We start from the raw sequence: 14,075 nt of genomic DNA, 5'->3' as shown, positions 1-14,075 counted from the left end.
TTTTACATAGTATTCTGCAATAATTCTTTGTATATCTGTGATATCTGTGGTCATATCTCCTCTTTCAGTTTGGATTTCATTTATATGAGTCCTTTCTCTTTTTTCCTTAGGGAATCTTGCCAAGGGTTTCTCAATTTTGTTGATCTTTTCAAAGAACCAGCTCCTTGTTTTATTGATTTTTTTTCCTCTAGTTTTTCTGTTCTCTATTTCATTTATTTCTGCTCTGATTGTTATTATTTCCTTTCTTCTGCTGGTTTTGGGTTGCCTTTGTTCTTCTTTTTCTAGTTCCTTAAGATGTGAAGTTAAGTTGTTTACTTGGGCTCTGTCTTGTTTGTTCATATAGGCCTGTAGTGATATGAATTTCCCTCTTATTACTGCTTTTGCCGCATCCCAGAGATGCTGTTATGTCGTATTGTCGTCTTCATTTGTCCGTATCTTTTGATCTCTGCGCTTATTTCTTCTTAGACCCATCATTTTTGAGAAGTATGTTGTTTAATTTTCGTATTTTTGTGGGTTTGTTTACTTCTTTTTTACACTTGAATTCTAATTTCAAAGCTTTATGGTCAGAGAATATGCTTGGTATAATTTCAGTCTTTCTAAATTTGTTGATGTTATTTTTGTGGCTCAACATATGGTCAATTCTTGAGAATGTCCCATGTACACTGGAGAAAAATGTATACTATAGCACTTTGGGATGAAATGTACTGTAGATGTCTATCATATCCAGTTTGTTCTAGTGTTTTGTTTAAGGTCGATGTTTCCTTATTGATTTTCTGTTTGGATGAACGATCTAGAGCCGTAAGCAGTGTATTGAGGTCTCCAAGTATGATTGTATTTTTTTCAGTTTTATTTTTAGGTCAGTTAATAGATGTCTTACATATTTTGGTGCTCCTTGGTTTGGTGCATATATATATTAAGAAGTGTTATGTCTTATTGATTCAATATCCCCTTTATCATTATGAAATGACCATCATTGTCTCTGAATACCTTTGCTGTCTTGTAGTCAGCATTGTTAGATATGAGTATGGCTACACCTGCTTTTCCTTGGATGTTATTTGCTTGGAGAATCGTTTTCCAACCTTTCATTTTGAATTTGTTTTTATCTTTGTAGCTTAGATGTGTTTCTTGAAGGCAACATACAGTTGGATTTTCTTTTTTAATCCATTCTGCTACTCTGTCTTTTTACTGGTGAATTGAAGCTATTTACATTTAGTGTAATAATTGACACTTGAGGGTTTTCTATTTTCATTTTATATATTGCTTTCTGATAGCTTTGTATCTTGTTTGGTTCTTCTCTTTTGTTTTTCTATCATTTGTTTTTGTTTGGTTGTATTCCATACTTCTTTCCTGTGTTTCTCCTTTTTTTATTTAATTAAATTTTTATTTTTTTACAGAGACAGAGAGAGAGTCAGAGAGAGGAATAGATAGGGACAGACACTGTAACAGAGATGAGAAGCATCAATCATCAGTTTTTTGTTGCGGCACCTTAGTTGTTCATTGATTGCTTTCTCATATCTGCCTTGACCATGGGCCTTCAGCAGACCGAGTAACCCCTTGCTCGAGCCATCGACCTTGGAAGCTGGTGATCTTTGCTCAAACCAGATGAGTCCACGCTCAAGTTGGTGACCTCCGGGTCTCGAACTTGGGTCCTCCACATCCCAGTCCAACACTCTATCCAGTGCGCCACCGCCTGGTCAGGCTGTTTCTTCTTTTTTTAAGCCGTGTATTTCTGTGGTGATTTTTTCAGGGGGTGATTCTATTACCATTAGTAATAGAAAGGATACATATCATGTTCATTGTAGTACATTAATCTTTGCTACTGTTAATCTTTGTCCTCTTCCTTTTTTTGTTTTTGTTGTCACAGATTAATCTTGTTTTTATTGTGATCTTGATGGAGCTTTTACTTGTAGTTTTGTTTTGTTTTGTTTTTTGTATTTGGTCGGATAACGCCCTTTAGTATTTCCTGAAGTGGGGGTTTTCTGGTGATAAATTTCCTCATCTTCTCTATATCTGTGAATGTTTTTATTTCTCCTTCGTATTTGAAGGATAGCTTTGATGGATACAGTATTCTTGGCTGGAAGTTGCCCTCTTTTAGAACTTTTTTTTATAATTTTTTTTTTAAGAGACAGAAAGAATCAGAGAGACATATAGATAGGGACAGACAGACAGGAACAGAGAGAGATGAGAAGCATCAATCATCAGTTTTATGTGGCGACGCCTTAGTTGTTCATTGATTGCTTTGTCATGTGTGCCTTGACCGGGCTGCAGAAAACTGAGAAACCCCTTGCTCGAGCCAGCGACCTTGGGTCCAAGCTGGTGAACTTTTGCTCAAACCGGATGAGTCCTTATTCAAGCTGGCGACCTCGGGGTCTCGAACCTGGGTCCTTCCACATCCCAGTCCAATGCTCTATCCATTGTGCCACTGCTTGGTCAGGCTCTCTTTCAGAACTTTAAATATTGGGGTCCACTCTTTTCTGATTTGTAGAATTTCTGCTGAGAAATCTACTGATAATGTAATGGACCTTCCTTTATTTGTTGTATTATTTTTTTTCTCTGACTGCCTTGAGAATTTTTTCTTTTTCATTGTTTTATTACAGTTTCATTATGATGTGCATTGGAGTAGGTTTATTATATTTAAGATAACTTGTTTTTCCGTTTGCTTCTTGAATTCGAGGCTCTACAGTCAGACAGACTCCTGCATGCGCCCGACCGGGATCCACCTGGCATGCCCACCAGGGGGCGATGCTCTACCCATCTGGGGCATTGCTCTGTTGCAACCAGAGCCATTCTAGTGCCTGAGGCAGAGGCCATTGGGCCATCCTCAGCACCCGGGCCAACTTTGCTTCAATGGAGTCTTGGCTGTGGGAGGGGAAGAGAGAGAGACAGAGAGGAAGGAGAGGGGGAGGGGTGGAGAAGCAGATAGGTGCTTCTCCTGTGTGCCCTGGCCGGGAGTCAAACCCGGGACTCCTGCACGCCAGGCTGACGCTCTACCACTGAGCCAACCGGCCAGGGCCGATATACCCATTATTCTTATGTAGCTCTTTTTGATGGAGTCAGACAATTCCTGTAGGGCTTTCTTGTTTTTTTTAATTTGTGAGTCTCTCTCCTCTTCTCTCTGTAGTGTCTAGTTGCCTGTCTTCTATGTCACTAATTCTATCCTCTATCTGGCCTGTTCTATTAACTAAGCTTGCTACCTTGTTTTTCAGTTCATGAATTGAGTTTTCATCTCTGTTTGTTTCATTTTCATAGTTTCAGTTTCCTTGGTGATGTATTCTTTTTGTTCATTGAATTGTTTTTTGAGCTCTCTAAATTTCCTTTCTGTGCTTTCTTGTTTTTCCCTGAGTATTTTTAGGACTTCAATTTTAAATTCTCTTGTCATTTAACTGCAAGGTTTCCAAGCAAATGAAATTTTTTTCTATAGATTTTTCCTCATCTATCTGAGCTGCATCTCTGTCTTTTGTATCCATGATATTTGATTTCTTTTTCCTTAATGGCATTTGAGAGTGGTATTGTTAATAACACTAAAAATTTGAGATGGTTTAAAAAAAGAAATTGAAAAAATACAGTGAAAATGTGAAAATTCTATTGTGCTAAGTGGAACAAAAACTATATAGAACGGAGAGCCTGTCTTGGTGGAAATGACAAAGAGATAAAAAACTAAGTAAAAAACACACAAAATTCCACAAATTTGAATCCAGAATAAAATAATGTTTGTAAATGATTAAATGACATAAAAAGTGAAAGAAAAAAAAAATAAGAAAGGAAAAATCATGTAACCCTCATTAAAAAAATAACAACCAAGAATGGAAAATGTAACACCTATGGATAATGAAGTTCAAAATGAAAAGGAAAGAATAAGATGGAAAGAGGAATAAAATGACCAAAGTTGAAAATAAAAGATGGAAAATAGAATTAAAAATGGAAAAAAGTTATAAAAAATGTGGTTTTATTTTTCCTGGTTTTGAGAGGTTATCTTCTTTTTTTTTTTTTCTTTTTGGCCGGTAGTGCTGAACCACAGGTTTTTCCCCTGTGGCACTCTTGAGTAGAGATTTGCAGTTGATGTGTCGCTATGGCAATGATATATAAGCTAGTCCTCAGTCCCGTTGGTAGGCGGGGCCTGTTAGGGTTTGCAGGCTTCACCAGTGAGAGAGTTAGTTTTCCCAGTGCCTCTCCCCACATCTCTCCTTCCTGAGTCAGCAGCCTTGGGACCCAGTTGTGAAGTTGTCCCTGCCACTCCCTGCAAAGCAAGAGGCTCTACGAGCTGCCAAGTTCCTTCCAGGTCCGCTCAAAGCACGGTCTGCGTAAGGCTCTGTCATCCGGAGCCGCACGTGTAAGCAGGCAGGGCAGGGAACCAATTGTTGGTCAGGTTTCTTTCTAAGGGTCTCCGGGTATGTCGAGTTTGCCTGAGCACTCTGTGGGTCTGATCTCCACAGGGTTCTTCCTTGTGCCCTGTTTGGAAGCCTGCAGCCTAGCCCTACAACTTTCACAGTGCTCTCTGAGGTCTGCTCTGCAGAATGTGCTTTGTAACCTGTGTTGGCTGGCAGAGGCGCCCTGCCCGGTCAGGTCCAGGCATACGGAACCCGGCCCTTGCACACTGCCTGTGCTGTTGGTTGGGGAGCCAGGACCACACAGAAACTCTTGCTACAGCCCATGCAGAAGTTCACTGCTGACAATCTCTGTCCTAGCCCTTCACTCTGTGAACCCGTGCCTCCATGCCGGAAGTGCCAGGTGGAGCCACTCGCACACAGCCCACGATCACCGACCGGGAGCACACAAAGCCCAAAGCCGCTCCAGTGCTGGCCTCCACAGGCAACCTGCTCTGGCCACCTCCGTCGGAGTCTGCTGCTTGCGTTTACTATCTTAGGCCAAGCTGGCACACTCTCTCTTCTGCTTGATCATCCACCCTAGCCCAGCTTCTTCCCCATGCCCCAAATCCTCCATTTCTCTTGATTCCAGGTGAAAGCAGCCCTTCCTCAGATCAGTGAGGAAAGTGAAATACTTCTTTTTCTGTCTTATTTCCTTCAGAGTGGATTATATATTCAGCCACCTTTTCACCCAGTCATACCTTTGTTTGATGTATGTGTATTTCAGATGCTCCTGAGATTGTTTTTCTATCTCTAGTTATTGAATTTGTTGAAATTTCGGGGGGAGATATCGGGAGTACCCCTCATGGCCCCATTTCTCTGACATCACTCGAATTGGCACATTTTTTAAACAATTTTTAATGGTTTAATATATACAGTTAAGGGTTATAGACTGGTGCATTTTTTATATATATATATATATTTTTTTTTTTTGTATTTTTCTGAAGCTGGAAACGGGGAGAGACAATCAGACAGACTCCCGCATGTGCCCGACCAGGATCCACCCGGCACGCCCACCAGGGGCGACGCTCTGCCCACTAGGGGGCGATGCTCTGCCCCTCCGGGGCGTCGCTCTGCCGCAACCAGAGCCACTCTAGCGCCTGGGGCAGAGGCCAAGGAGCCATCCCCAGCGCCCGGGCCATCTTTGCTCCAATGGAGCCTTGGCTGCGGGAGGGGAAGAGAGAGACAGAGAGGTAGGAGGGGGGGGGTGGAGAAGCAAATGGGCGCTTCTCCTATGTGCCCTGGCCGGGAATCGAACCCGGGTCCCCCGCACAACAGGCTGACGCTCTACTGCTGAGCCAACCGGCCAGGGCCTGGTGCATATTTTTTTCCCCTCTTAATTTTATTGAAACAGGTGTATTAATTTTTAATGCACCTTTCTTAGAAAAGGTCTAAAAGAACTTGTAACAAGTTGTTAACAGTGATTGTTTCTAGAAGGTGAGAATATAGAAAATGTTTAGTGTCTCCTTTGTGCCTTTATGATGTTTGATGTTTTTATTAGCATGTACTGTTTTATTAATTATAAAATTTTTCCACTTCTAAAAGTGATGAATAATTCAAATGTAAAAAAAGAACTAAGGGAGGAAAAGTAGCATATATATTTTTGACCTTCAGTCTGATACTTTTGTATGATGTTGATTTTTTTTTTTCCCCTGAAATTGGAAGCAGGGAGGCAGTCAGACAGACTCCCGCATGCACCCAACCAGGATTCACCCACCAGGGGGCAATGCTCTGCCCATCTGAGGCAGAGTCCATGAACCATCCTCAGTGCCCTGGGCCAATTTTGCTCCAGTGGAGCCTTGGTTGTGGGAGGGGAAGAGAAAAATAGAGAGGAAGGAGAGGGGGAAGGGTGGAAAAGCAGATGGGCGCTTCTCCTGTGTGCCCTGACTGAGAATCGAACCTGGGACTTCCACATGCTGGGCTGATGTTCTACCACTGTGCCAACCGGCCAGGGCCCTAATGTTGATTCTTAGTTACTATACTTAGGTACTAAGGAAAATGCTACCTGTGTCATGTGTTGTTGTGAGATTAAATGGGACAATACTAAAGTTTACTGCCTGACACTTGGTGAGCGGTCAGTAGAATAGGATCTCTGGTTTTTTTATATCCTAGATTTGCTGCCCTATAGGTTTTGGGAAGGGGATACTATAGCTATATAGATAATGAATGAGGAATGTATTGTGGGCATCTTAGAAGAGCATTGTGTTCTTTTGTTCTCTTTGTTTTTTCCTTTGTATTCATTTGCGTGAATATCAAATGACTACAACTTTATTTTGGAGCTAGTTTCTACTTCAGCTTTTCTTCTCTGTAAATATGTCTATTCCCAAAGGGCTCATTTTCTTTTTTTTCTGCTCAGCAGAGACTTTGAGGTCCACTTTGTACCTGTTCTGTTATGTCACCTACCAAGAGATTAAAATTTTATCTTGCCCAGTAAAAATTTAGAAAGTCAGAATTTTCAAGTTTTACATAGATCATGGGTGACTATTGCGCCAACCTTAAACTGGGTCAAGTGATTAAAAAATTGTGTGTATGTGTTCTTCCAGGTGTCATTGTAGATATAACCTGGAAAAGTTGGAATTTCCTAAAGTCTTTATTGATACATAAATCAGTAACACTGGTATCTTTGAAACTGGGGCTATTCCTAGAATATTGGGGAAGCAAGGTTTCTGTAGGCACATGCAACTCTTCACAAAAACAGGCTCTTGGGAACAACAGGATAATTTCAAAATTATATCAGATGTAATGTAGTGCAATGTGGGAGCAGTCAGTTTAGAGTAGAATATACACCCATATTGATAAAGTCTATCTATTTTTAAATCTTTTGAATAGTTAAAATACTTACATGGCTGAAAACTTAAAAGATATACAAAGGAACATAATAATCCTTTTTTTTATACCTTCATTATTTGAGTTTTCCTTCTGCAAAGGTAATCACTATTGTTTCTTGTGTATCATTTCTGCTACTTATACATAGAAAAATAAACAAATTTATTTTCTTATTCTTTTTTTTAAACTTCCTTTTAAAAATTATAATACTGCAGCGGTAGAGCGTCGGCCTAGCATGCGGAGGACCCGGGTTCGATTCCCGGCCAGGGCACACAGGAGAAGCATCCATTTGCTTCTCCACCCCTCCGCCGCGCTTTCCTCTCTGTCTCTCTCTTCCCCTCCTGCAGCCAAGGCTCCATTGGAGCAAAGATGGCCCGGGCGCTGGGGATGGCTCTGTGGCCACTGCCTCAGGCGCTAGAGTGGCTCTGGTCACAATATGGCGACGCCCAGGATGGGCAGAGCATCGCCCCCTGGTGGGCAGAGCGTCGCCCCTGGTGGGCGTGCCGGGTGGATCCCGGTCGGGCGCATGCGGGAGTCTGTCTGACTGTCTCTCCCTGTTTCCAGCTTCAGAAAAAAGAAAAAAAAAAAAAAAAAAGAAAAAAAAATTATAATACTGTTCTGCAGTTTTTAGTATTGTCAACTTAGCACATCTGTGAGAGCTTTCCTTATTGGTGCATGGATCATGCCCGCCTTTGTTCTTCTAACAACTTTATTGAGGTATAGTCCTTACACCCAAAATTTAGCCATTATAAGTATAAAAATCAATGATTTTTTAAAATGTGCATTCATTACCATAGTCTAGTTTTAGAACATTTATTTCACCCCCCAAAAGTTCCCTGCTGCCTATCTGCAATCATTGCTTTCATCTTCAGCCCAAGCAATCCAGATCTCCTCATTTGTTTTTGCAATAATATGTATATATGTCAACTACCTCTCCCTATAATATTCATGTTGACTAGTTAGTCTTTTTAAAAATTACTAATTTCCAGGTATTCTTTGTGTATGGGAGATTAATTCTTTGTTAGTAATATGAATTACAAATAATTTTTTTAGGGTTATCATTTGGATTTGGATTTGCTTGCTTTGTGTAGGTATTTTGATTATGTTGTTTTTGTAGCCCTGCAGAGTTTTTATAGTTAAATGTAAATACTTTAGGCCCTGGCCGATTGGCTCAGTGATAGAGCATTGGTTAGGTTCGGTGTGTGGAAGTCCGGTTTGATTCCTGGTCAGAGCACACACGAGAAGTGACCATCTGCTTCTTCACCCCTCCCCTTCTCTCTTCCCTTCCTTCTTTCCCCTCTTCCCCCTCCCCTCTCTTACCCATTCCTCCTCTCCCCACTTCTGCCCTCCCCTCTCTTCCCACAGCCATGGCTTGGTGGTTGGAGCATTTTGGCCCTGGGTGCTGAAGATGGCTCCATGGTCTCACCTCAGGCCCTGAAAGGGCTAAGTTCTGAGCAACGGAGTAGTGGCCCTAGTGGGCTTACTGAGTGAATCCCAGTCAGAGTGCATGTAGGCATCTGTCCGTCTCTCTGCCTCCCTGCCTCTCCATACCGTTAAAAAAAAAAAAAAAATTTAAATACTTTATGTAATAGCTTCTGAACTTTGAGTTAATTCCTCCCCCCCTTTTTAGAGAGAGAGACAAAGACAGGAAGGGAGAAAGGGGTAGAAGAGAGAGATGAGAAGCATCACCTTGTAGTTGCTTTACTTTAGTTCATTGATTGCTTCTTATACATGACTTGATGGGATAGGGAGGCCCTCAAGCTGAGCCAGTGACCTCTTGCTTAAGCCAGCAACTTTGGGACCATGTCGATGATCCCATGCTCAAGCTGGCAACCCCTCACTCAAGCCATCAAGCACATGCTCTATCCAGTGACCTCGGGTTTTCCAACCAGGGCCCTCAGCGTCCTGAGCCAATGCTCAGTCCACTGCGCTTTCACTGGTGAGGCTTGAGTTAATTTTCTATTTAAAGTGAGACACATATTGAATATTCTTCCAAAGTCATAACTAATTATCACTTTGAATAAAATTAGAGATTTAGCCAGATCGTCTATCTTGCACCTGTGATGAGTACATTTGAATGTATGCTATCTCACACATGTACAAGTAGATCTGTTGGATAAATTTCATTGTATGTTCCCAGGATTGGGGTTATATGTTTTTAATTTTTATAATTGTCAAGTCAAATACATGTATCTTCCAAGACTGTTAGGTATCTCATTGCTAATAACTGGTGAAGAAATTATGTAATTGTGTAATTGATTTGTGTTCAAGATGCCAGATTGTTCAACTCCCTCAATTCTGAGAAATCTTTGGTTGAAAATAGAATATTTTCCTGTTAGTAATAATCTTCTTTTTTAAAATTATGATTATATATTGGTCTTTAGGGCACCAGGGTTATATTTTAGAAATTGTTGAAGAATTTGCATAATCTTTAAAAGTAAGTGTGCATGTTCTATTTCTTCTTCTTAACATCTGCCCTAGAGCAGCATTTGTACGGGTGCATAAGATGCATGTATGGATAGGTTTATTGCAGCCTCATTTGTAATAATGAAAAACTAGAAATCATTTAATATATTAATAGAGGAGTTAAACAAACTGTGGTAAATTCCTACACTGATTATATTAAAAAATAATTTGATAGTGTTTTCTGGTTGAAAAGAACTCCAAAACATTTTTGAATAAAATGAAAAGTTGAAAGACACTGTATTAAATATAGTACTAATTATGTAAAAATATTCACAGAAATATTATATATGGATACTTACACATCTATATAAATGGAAGAGTCTGAAAGAAATCTGGAAGGACATATGCCAAAATGATAAAAGTGATTACCAATGGGAACGTATTTGGGATTGAATATAGTAATTTAGGGTTTACTTGAACTTTTATTATTTGTACAGGGATGGTATTTTTATAGATTGCATAACTAAGAGCTAATTTGAAACATATGCTGTTGATAATAGTTATGTTGTTTTGTACACAGTTCCCTGTAAATGCAGAAAAAGGAGACTAAAGGGCACCCTAAATAGGTGACAGTTATGTTGATGAGAGATGTGAGAAGAGAAGATGGAAACATTGGCTTTTTGTATATATCTGTATTTTTATATATATTTTTTAAAAATTTAAATATCCTTTTTTTTTAATTTTTAATCCCTTTTTATACCCCCTTTACCCCCTCCCCCTAACTCCCAAATTTTATTCTTTAAAAAAAAGATAGATTTAACTATAGTAAGTTTTTTTTTCTTTCTTTCTTTTTTTTTTTTTTTATATTTTTCTGAAGCTGGAAACGGGGAGAGACAGACAGACTCCCGCATGCGCCTGACCGGGATCCACCCGGCACGCCCACCAGGGGCGATGCTCTGCCCACCAGGGGGCAGATGACCAGAGCCACTCTAGCGCCTGGGGCAGAGGCCAAGGAGCCATCCCCAGCGCCCGGGCCATCTTTGCTCCAATGGAGCCTTGGTTGCGGGAGGGGAAGAGAGAGACAGAGAGGAAGGAGGGGGTGGGGGGTGGAGAAGCAGATGGGCGCTTCTCCTATGTGCCCTGGCCGGGAATCGAACCCGGGTCCCCCACACGCCAGGCCGACGCTCTACCGCTGAGCCAACCAGCCAGGGCCATATAGTAAGTTGTTTTATAAAGATTTATTCTGCCAAACTTAGCAAAAATCCTACATAAAGTACTTGGTAAGTAATTATTATTATATGCTTTAATTTGCTGTAACTCTGCTTTATTAATTTTATAAAGTAAAGTTACTTCCCTACTTTATAAATCACCATTACTGTGGAACCGGTGGGCGGTTAGAAAATTTTACTACTAACAGAGATACAAAAGTGGACGGTAGGTATAAAAAGGTTGACTACCCCTGCTCTAACCAATTGAGCCATCTGCCTAGGGTATATTTTTATAAAACAAATGAACTTAAATATTAACATGTGATAAAAAAAAAAGACTGTATTTTGGGACCAAGAATTCATTAGAGTATATGATCACATTTTGTCAGACTCATGTAACAGTTCTTATTGAAAATAATAGCTGCTAGTTGAATCACTAGGTAGAGAATAAAGATATAGTTTGCTAATTTACTGATAATTAGTCATTAATTTGTTTGATGAGATGCATGTTTATCACTTTAGGGCAAATACAAGAATAAAAATTAGTAAACCCTTTCCCACATATCCTCATGAATACTATTAGTTTCTAATACATTCAAGATGGTAAACATAGAGCTGTTTTTCCCCTATAGCCTCATCTGTAATTTTCTTTTGTCTTCTGCCTTGCTTCTACAGCCTTTGCTGCAGTATGGATCTCTAGTTTAGTTTAGTTTTTTTAAATTTATTTTTTATTTATAGATTTTTAGAGAGAGGGTAAGAGAGAGAGAAACATTGATTTGTTATGCATTTATTGGTTGATTCTTTTTTGCATTAGGATTTTTTTGGGGGGGGGCAGAGAGAGAGCCAGAGGGAGGGACAGACAAGGACAGACAGACAGGAAGGGAGAGAGATGAGAAGCATCAATTCTTTGTTGCAGCTCCTTAGTTGTTCAGTGATTGCTTTCTCATATGTTCTTTGACCGGAGGCCTACAACAGAGTGAGAGACACATTACTCAAGTCAGCAGCCATGGGGTCATGTCCATGATCCCATGGTCAGGCCAGCGACCCTGCCCTCAGGCATGTGACCTCAGGGTTTTGAACCTGGGTCCTTCTGCATCCCAGTCTGACACTGTATCCACTGCATCACCATCTGTTCAGGCAAAATTTTGTTTGTTTATTTCTTTTTATTTATTGATTTTTGGAGAGAGAGAGGTGAGAGAAAGAGAGCAGTGGGGAGGAGCAGGAAGCATCAACTTTCACATGTGCTTTTACCAGGCAAGTCCTGGGTTTTGAACTGGCCACCTCAGCATTCCAAGTCACCTCTGTGCCACCACAGGCCAGGCTGTTGGTGGATTCTTGTATGTGCCCTGACTGGGGATGAAACCTCCATCTTGGCATATCGGGATGATACTCTAATCAACTGAACTACCCAGCCTAGGATCCTTCTAGTTTAGTTTTCTTAATTTACTGGTCCAGGATGCAGATTTCTTCTTCTAAAATAGAATCAACAATGTGAAGAAGAAAGGTGAATTTCTTCTTTATCCTTTTATTCAGTTAGTCAGTAAATATAAAGATGTCTGTAGTGAGTCCTCTCTCTACCCCTACCTTGTATCTCATTCCAGATTATGTCAAGAGAATCTTAACTGGTATTTTTCTAGTTCATTTTCCACACGGCAGCCGCAATGACCTAAGACATCAGATTAGTTTGTAATGGTTTTCCTTTTGGTATCAGGCCATGTTTCTCCCTTGGCTATCAAAATACTTCTTGATATGGTAATTAGTAGTTGTAATATCTTTTATTGCCACCTTTCTCCTTATATTGTTCCCCAGACTCTGTATTTCTTTTTTTTTTTTCTTTTTTATATACTTTTTATTTTTATTTTTACAGAGACAGAGAGTCAGAGAGAGGGATAGACAGACAGGAACGGAGAGATGAGAATCATCAATCATTAGTTTTTTGTTGCGCATTGCAACACCTTAGTTGTTCATTGATTGCTTTCTCATATGTGCCTTGACCGCGGGCCTTCACAGACTGAGTAACCCCTTGCTCGAGCCAGTGGCCTTGGGTCCAAGCTGGTGAGCTTTTTTTTTTTGCTCAAGCCAGATGAGCCCGCGCTCAAGCTGGCGACCTCGGGGTTTCGAACCTGGGTCCTTCTGCATTGCAGTTCGACACTCTATCCACTGCGCCACCGCCTGGTCAGGCTTTTCTTTTTTCTTTTTAATGGTCTTTAGAGAGAGAGGAGAGGAGAGGGAGAGAGAGAGAGAGAGAGAGAGAGAGAGAGAGAGAGAGAGAGAAACATTGATTTGTTGTTTACCTTACTCATACCATCATTGATTGATTCTTGTATGTGCCATGATCAGGAATCGAACCTTCAACCTTGGCATATTGGGATGATGCTATAACCAACTGAGCTACCCAGCCAGGGCCCAGACTTTGTAGTCATCGTTTGTTTTCCCAGACTACTAGTCATCATTCATGTCTTCTTCTCTGATATCCTAAGACTGATCTACATCCCTCTTTGCTCCTCTTGTACAGAACCTGATCTTAGTAGTTATCTTTGTGTTGTAATTGCTCATTTGTTTAACTGTCTCCTCTAGATTCCTTGAAACAGACTAGCTCTTAGATTGTATCTCTAGTTCCTAACTAGTGTCTGGTGCATTGTAGGCTTTGGGTCAAATATTTGAATTAGTGAGTGGTTAATCATGCAGCCTTACTGAGGTGGTAGAAGTAATAGAAGAAATGGGGGAAAGGGTAGAAGAAAAGGGAACCAGAAGAGGAATGGGAGGAAAGTTTGCTGCTGGGTTCTTAGCATTCTAAACCAAGTCTCCCTCCCCCCTTACCTCACATTCCAAGGATACAAGAATTTATTATCATTATTACAAAGAATGGCATTTAAATTTCAGATTTCTGGGCAAGGGATAGGATTTTTAATTTAAAAACTAAATAGGCGGCATGTCTACCATTTATTTTAAATTTGTTGTCTGATAATTCAGTATCTTTGCTATGTCTGAGTCTGGTTCTGATATATGGTCTTTTTCTTCAAACCATGTAATTATGCTGTGTTATATTTAACGAAGGCTGGGCGTGATGTACTAGGTCAGTGTAGGCAAACTTATTAGTCAGCAGAGCCAAATATCAACAGTACAACGATTGAAAATTTTTTTCAGAGCCAAATTTTTAAAATTTAAACTATATAGGTAGGTACATTCCTTATCGAGGTAGTGCCCGCACGTAGTATTTTGTGGAAGAACCACACTCAAGGGGCCAAAGAACCGCATGTGGCTCGCGAGC

At 40.4% G+C, this 14,075-nt stretch overlaps 1 protein-coding gene and 1 non-coding gene across 6 annotated transcripts in view; one reads left to right on the top strand and one right to left on the bottom strand.

The window, feature by feature from the left end:
• Positions 1-14,075, top strand: part of ARID4B (AT-rich interaction domain 4B) — a 195,843-nt gene that overhangs the window by 29,631 nt on the left and 152,137 nt on the right. The window lies entirely within an intron of this gene.
• On the bottom strand, positions 5,602-5,677 carry TRNAN-GUU (transfer RNA asparagine (anticodon GUU)). Its single transcript has one exon. It is a non-coding gene; the product is annotated as a tRNA-Asn (tRNA).

Source organism: Saccopteryx leptura, chromosome 1 (assembly GCF_036850995.1).
Source record: "Saccopteryx leptura isolate mSacLep1 chromosome 1, mSacLep1_pri_phased_curated, whole genome shotgun sequence".
NCBI lineage: Eukaryota > Metazoa > Chordata > Mammalia > Chiroptera > Emballonuridae > Saccopteryx > Saccopteryx leptura.
This window is presented reverse-complemented; position numbering and strand designations above follow the sequence as displayed.